Raw genomic sequence first — 6810 nt, forward strand, 5'->3', positions numbered from 1 at the left:
GAGGAGTGCTCTTGTGTAGGGTGGGCGCAGTTAGACTGAGACCGCAGTGACGTAGTGAAGGACTGAAGGCAGTGAAGACTCCATCAAGTAGGGCAAGAAGAGAGTGGATATAGTAAACGAGAGAAATTGACAGAAGATCGCTATGCACATGAAACAGATGAGAGAGAACTAGCATGTATATTTGGGGAAATGTGGCAGCATGGGTGCTGTGTGCGCGGTTCTAACTGGGCAGGAGCAAATGGAGGCTCGACACTTCTGTTAGCACCTTGGACGAGGTAGAGTTAGTCGAGGACTATAGCTACCAATCGAGAACAGGTATGTCAGAGGATGGATTGGGAGAGGCAGCGCAGTGGTCGGGACGGCTATAGGGACACTCGTGAACGCTCCACGGCAAGGTAGCTGGGGCGCGGGATCTCTTCATATGCCCCCGAGGTCGCCGCAGTGCGTAACTCTGGAAGAATCGTTCGCGTCTACGTGCGGGTTGGCTGACAGTGGAGCATTCCGAATCGGCCGCTATGCGATGGGAGAGCTGGTCAGCTCGCAGGAAGTGGAGACGGGTGGGGACGAAGGGAATGGGGACGCCTGGGAAACACGGAGGCAGAGGGCTGTGAGATGGGAGGGGGGTTTGGAGATCCTTCAGTGATACATGAAATGTGGGATGTAATGGAGGGGGGGAGGAGTCAGGGTAGGCCAGTGGGGGCGAGGGGTCAGGCGAGGAGGCGCGAAGAGCAGGAGGGAAGGGAGTGCGGAGCGGTAAAGAGCGGCAGTCGAGGGGATCTTAGGGGACATGTAGACACATGGGAGGGAATGGTTGTTGACGCGGGAGAGTCACGGAAAGGAGGTGGCAGATAGGCGCGAGTGGACCAGCCATACGCTTGCCGTGACGGCGTAACGGGGGAGCCGGGAGGGACGGAGGGGAGTAGGCAGTCGCTTGCGTCCAGTAGGACCGACGGCAGAGGAGGACAGGAGTTGTGCTTGACAAAGAGAGAGGAGAGGACACGCGGGAGTCAGGGAGCGAGCTGGCGCTAGCAGGTAGGAGAGAGACAACAGAGGGAGTGGGAGTGAGTAACAACTGACCTCTTCCTCTCGCTCAGAGGAGGAAGGAGGAGGAGGAGGAGGAGGGAGGAGGAGGTAGGAGGAGGTAGGAAGGAGGGAGGAGTCCCGGGGTTAACCAGTGGGGGAGCGGCAGAGAGGACAGGAGGAGGGAGGATGAGGATGGCTCTTCTTCCTCTTCCTCTTCTCTGTTGTCTCTCCTTATTTTCTTTCTAATTTTCTGCAAAGTGGATGCAGATGCGAGGAAGTGATGGAGTTGGAGGAAGTGATGGAGTTGGTTCTGTGGAACGCTGGCTGACTGGTTCTGTGGTCGATGTTTCTGGAAACAGAAGGATGGATGGAAGGAGAGGGGGGGGGGGGGGGTGAATGTGTAAAAATAGAGATTTGTCATTCTCATCACAATAACATGGCAGATGACCTTAAGGTTAGATGGAGACATGAGAGGCAGAGGCAGGATCCTACATCCTTCTAGAACTTGGGATTTAGTCTATGAGTTAGGGTTGTGGAACTAACTATGACTAAGGGTTATATTTACGGGAAACACCGCCGATCCAGAAGCCTCTAGAGCAGGAAAAGTCTCACCTATAGTAGGAGGTAGTTCAGTGAATGTGAGGAGTAACAGATCTTGAGATTTTTTTTTATACCGTTGATTTAACTAGGCAAATTAGTTAACAAATTCTTATTTACAATGACGGCCTACCGGGGAACAGTGGGTTAACTGCCTTGTTCAGGGGGCAGAACGACAGATGTTTACCTTGTCAGCTCGGGGATTCGATCCAGCAACCATTCGGTTACTGGCCCAACGCACTAAGCACGAGGCTGCCTGCCGCCACTATATACTAGTGTTAGTTCTCTGAACTTTTAGGGAACATTCAGGAAGATAGCGAGGTGTTTATGACTACCAGGAGGTCTGAGACTAAATGACCACATTCTAGTCAGGAGGTTTAGAAGGGGAGAAGAGGATAAGGACATGCTCTTGTGTGTATTACAGTACCTAGGAGGTGTATTAGTGTGTACTACAGTACCAAGGAGGTGTTATAGTGTGTACTACTGTACCTTGGAGGTGTATTAGTGTGTACTACAGTACCTAGTAGGTGTTATAGTGTGTACTATAGTACTACAGTACCTAGGAGGTGTTATAGTATGTACTACAGTACCTAGGAGGTGTTATAGTATGTACTACAGTACTACAGCACCTAGGAMGTGTTATAGTGTGTACTACAGTACCTAGGAGGTGTATTAGTGTGTACTACAGTACCTAGGTGGTGTATTAGTGTGTACTACAGTACCTAGGAGGTGTTGTAGTGTGTACTACAGTACTACAGTACCTAGGAGGTGTATTAGTGTGTACTACAGTAGTACAGTACCTAGGCGGTGTATTAGTGTGTACTACAGTACTACAGTACCTAGGAGGTGTTATAGTGTGTACTACAGTACGCGCTAGGAGGTGCTATTCGTGTGTACCTACAGTAGTACAGTACCTTAGGAGGTGTATTAGTGTGTACTACATGTAACTACAGTACCTTAGGAGGTGTATTAGTGTGGTACTACAGTAGTACAGTACCTAGGAGGTGTTATAGTGTGTACTAGCAGTACCCTAGGAGGTGTATTAAGTGTGTACTACAGTAGTACAGTACCCTTGGAGGTGTATTAGTGTGTACTACAGTACTAACAGTACTAGGAGGTGTTATAGTGGTGTACTACAGTACTACAGTACCTGGAAGGTTGTATAGTGTGTACTACAGTACCATAAGGAGTGGTATTAGTGTGTACTACAGTTACAGTACCTAGGAGGTGTTATAGTGTGTACTACAGTACTAGGAGGTGTATTGTGTGTTCCTACAGTATAGAGTACCTAGGAGGTGTATAGTGTGTACTACAGTTACTTAGGCCGAGTGGTGATCAGTGTGTACTACAGTATACAGTACCTAGGAGGTGTTATAGGTGTAGTACTAGGCCAGGTTTGTGTACCTAGGAGGTGTATATACGTCCTGGTAGGCTGTATAGCAGTAGTACGTACTTGGAGGTGTATTAGTGTGTACTACAGTACTCAGTACTAGGAGGTGTATTATTGTGTACTACAGTACTACAGTACCTAGGAGGTGTTATAGTGTGTATACGTACTACAGTACTAGGAGGTGTTATGGTGTGTACTACAGTACTACAGTACCTAGGAGGTGTTATAGTGTGTACTACAGGTACTTAGGAGGTTGTATTAGTGTTCTACAGTAGTACAGTACCTTGGAGGTGTATTAGTGTGTACTACAGTACTACAGTACCTAGGAGGTGTATTATTGTGTACTACAGTACTACAGTACGTAGGAGGTGTATTAGTGTGTGTACTACAGTATACAGTACCTAGAGGTGGTTAGTGTGTACTACAGTACTGACAGCACCTAGGAGGTGTTATAGGTGTGTACTACAGTACTACAGTACCTAGGAGGTGTATTATGTGTAGCTACAGTACTACAGCACCTAGGATGGTGTTATAGTGTGGTAGTACAGTATAGCAAGTACCTAGGAGGTGTTATAGGTGTGTACTAACAGTACTACAGTACCTAGGAGGTGTATTAGTGTGTTACTACAGTACTACAGCACCTAGGAGGTTGTTATAGTGTGTACTAAGTATACAGTTTACCTAGGAGGTGTATTAGTGTGTACTACAGTACTACAGTACCTAGGAGGTGTTATAGTGTGTACTATCAGTACCTAGGAGGGTTGTATTAGTGTGTACTACAGTACTAAGTACCTAGGAGGTGTTATAGTGTGTACTACAGTACGCTTGGAGGTGTATTAGTGTGTACTGAGTATACAGTACCTAGGGGTTATAGTGTGTACTACAGTACTACAGTACCTAGGAGGGTGTTGTAGTGTGACTACAGTTACTACAGTACTAGGAGGTGCATAGTGTGGTACTACAGTAGTAGCAGTACTAGGAGTTGTATTAGTTGTGTACTAGCAGTACTAAAGTTACCTGGAGGTGTTATAGTGTGTACTACAGTAGCTAGGAGGGTTATAGGTGTGTACTCAGTACATGGAGGTGTAGTTAGTGTGTACTACCAGTACTGACAGTAGCTAGGAGGTGTTATGAGGTGTGATACTACAGTACTAACAGTAGTTTAGGAGGTGTTATAGTGTGTACTACAGTACTAAGGATGTGTTATAGTGTGTAGCTACAGTAATTAGGAGGTGTTATAGTGTGTACTACAGTACCCTTGGAGTGTATTAGTGTGTACTACAGTACTACAGTACCTAGGAGGTGTATTATTGTGTACTCCCAGTATACAGTACTAGTAGGTGTTATGTGTGTACTAGCAGTACCTTAGGAGGTGTATTAGTGTGGTACTACAGTAACTACAGTACCTAGGAGGTGTTATAGTGTGTACTGTACTGGATGTGTTTAGTGTGTACTACAGTACATGGAGGTATTATAGTGTGTACTACAGTACCTTGGAGGTGTATTAGTGTGTACTACCGTACACAGTACCTAGGAGGTGTTATAGTGTGTACTACAGTACTACAGTACTAGGAGGTGTTATAATGTGTAGTACAGGTACTACAGTACCTTGGAGGTGTATTAGTTGTGTACTACAGTACTACAGTACCTAGGAGGTGTTATAGTGGTGTATACAGTACTGAGCAGGTACTAGGAGGTGTAATTAGTGTGTACTACAGCTACTGGACGTAGCCGTGAGGAGGTGGTATAGTGTGTCTACAGTACATCGCACTAGGAGGGTGTTATATGGTGCTTGGCTACTAGCATGTGTTAAGGTATTCTACAGTACCTAGAGTGTATAGTGTAGCTACTAGAGCCTAGGTGCTAACATACTAAGGAGGTGTGGTACATCATACCAGTATGGTTATACAGTACTTACCAGTACGGAGGGTAGTTTATAGTGTACCAGGTGCCTTCACGGGTTGTGGTTACAGTCACAGGAGGTTGTACTAAGACACGTGTAACCTAGAGTGGAGTGGTGTGTCTAGGGAATAAACTTGGTGTGTTGTAACGTACTCACAGTATTAACTAGGTAGGTTTGTGATATGGAGGTGTGTATTTAGGGGACATGGTGTACTATGCCTATGTGATTAGTGGATACAGTGTTCTTCTATGATGTGTCCTAGTGTCACTAGTGTAAGTATGACGTACACGTAGGTGGCATAGGGTAGTTAGGTTATGCTATACCAGTACTAAGTACTAGGAGGTGTGTGTTTACCAGGTGCTGTTCTGCTTCACAAGACGAGAGACACGTGTGTGACGGATGGGATAGCAATAAAACCATGTGTGTGGTGTGTGTGTGTGTGTTGTGTGTGTGGTTGTGTGTTGTGTGGTGTGTGTGTGTGTGTGTGTGGTGTCTGGTGTGGTGTGTGTGTGTGTGTGTGGTGTGTATGCCAGCGTGCCTCTGTGTGCGTTATGTTAAAGCGTTGCTCCTTCTGCCATAAAACACAGTGGAGATGATCCAACATGTTTCCCATGATGACACACACACACACACACACACACACACACACACACACACACACACACACACAACACACACACACACACACACACACACCACACACACACACACACACACACACACACACACAACACACACACACCACACATGTCTGCATACATGTTCTGCACATAGGATGAACACACACACACACACAGTATTGTACAGCTAACCTTGTGGGGACATACAATTCAGTCCATTCAAAATCCTATTTCCTACCTAACCCTAACTAACTAACCCTAACCCTACCTAACCTTAACCTAACCCTAAACCTAAACTTTATCCTAACCCTAAACCTAACCTACTAGCTCCTAACCTTAATATTTAACTTAATTCTAACCCTAACACTAACTCTAACCTTAACCCTAAACCTAGAAATAGCATTTGACCTTGTGGGGACTAACAAAATGTCCCCAGCTGGTCAACTTTTTGTTTGTTTACTATTCTTACTATTCACAAGATAGTTAACCATGTCCACACACACACACACACACACACACACACACACACACACACACACACACACACACACACACACACACACACACACACACACACACACACACACACACACACACACTACATTCTCCTCTCCTTAGTTCCTTACCAGTCACCGAGGGTGTGTATGGTGTAACAGGGGTCCTGATCGGTTCTTTTCCACAGGCTACAAGTGAAGACAGACACATTGTGGACGCAACTACACACATCCTTATCCCATTCCGAGGTGCATACTGAAGATATGGGGAAGAACTGTCAACAGCAAAAGCATTAGCCTACGTCAATCTACTATCCCCCATAGTACAAAAGTTGACCTATTCTATTCTGTGCGAGAAATAAGTATTCCTAACATAGTCCGAGACAGTTGTGGGATGCGATAGATCCCAAATTAATACAACCACTAGCATCAAATATATGTAATTTTTTTTGACACAACATCTCAGAACGTTTAGCTTAAAATGTTGATAAACTAGTAGTCTATTTTTCACATTATAAGCGCAGCAATGAACACATGGTAGTAGGATATAAGCATGAATGTTCCATTAGCAGGTAAAACACCATTATCAAAAGTGACCGCAAATGTGATTTCCATGTAATGCTTTAATTATAAAGGTGCATTTTTATGGTGAAAATTATCTTCCCAAACGTGAAACTCAAACGCTGCTTATGTATGTACCAGTTAGACTCTACACCTCTTGTAAGGCGGATTAATAATGTGCTTCATTTTTAAGAAGTTACTTGGCCACTTTTTAGTTGTTTT

General features: G+C 45.2%; 1 pseudogene; it reads right to left on the reverse strand.

Moving 5' to 3' along the window:
• LOC112077947 (FH1/FH2 domain-containing protein 3-like) overlaps positions 1-6810 on the reverse strand; it is a 38032-nt pseudogene that overhangs the window by 18310 nt on the left and 12912 nt on the right.

The sequence above is a fragment of the Salvelinus sp. IW2-2015 genome, unplaced genomic scaffold (assembly GCF_002910315.2).
Source record: "Salvelinus sp. IW2-2015 unplaced genomic scaffold, ASM291031v2 Un_scaffold5086, whole genome shotgun sequence".
NCBI lineage: Eukaryota > Metazoa > Chordata > Actinopteri > Salmoniformes > Salmonidae > Salvelinus > Salvelinus sp. IW2-2015.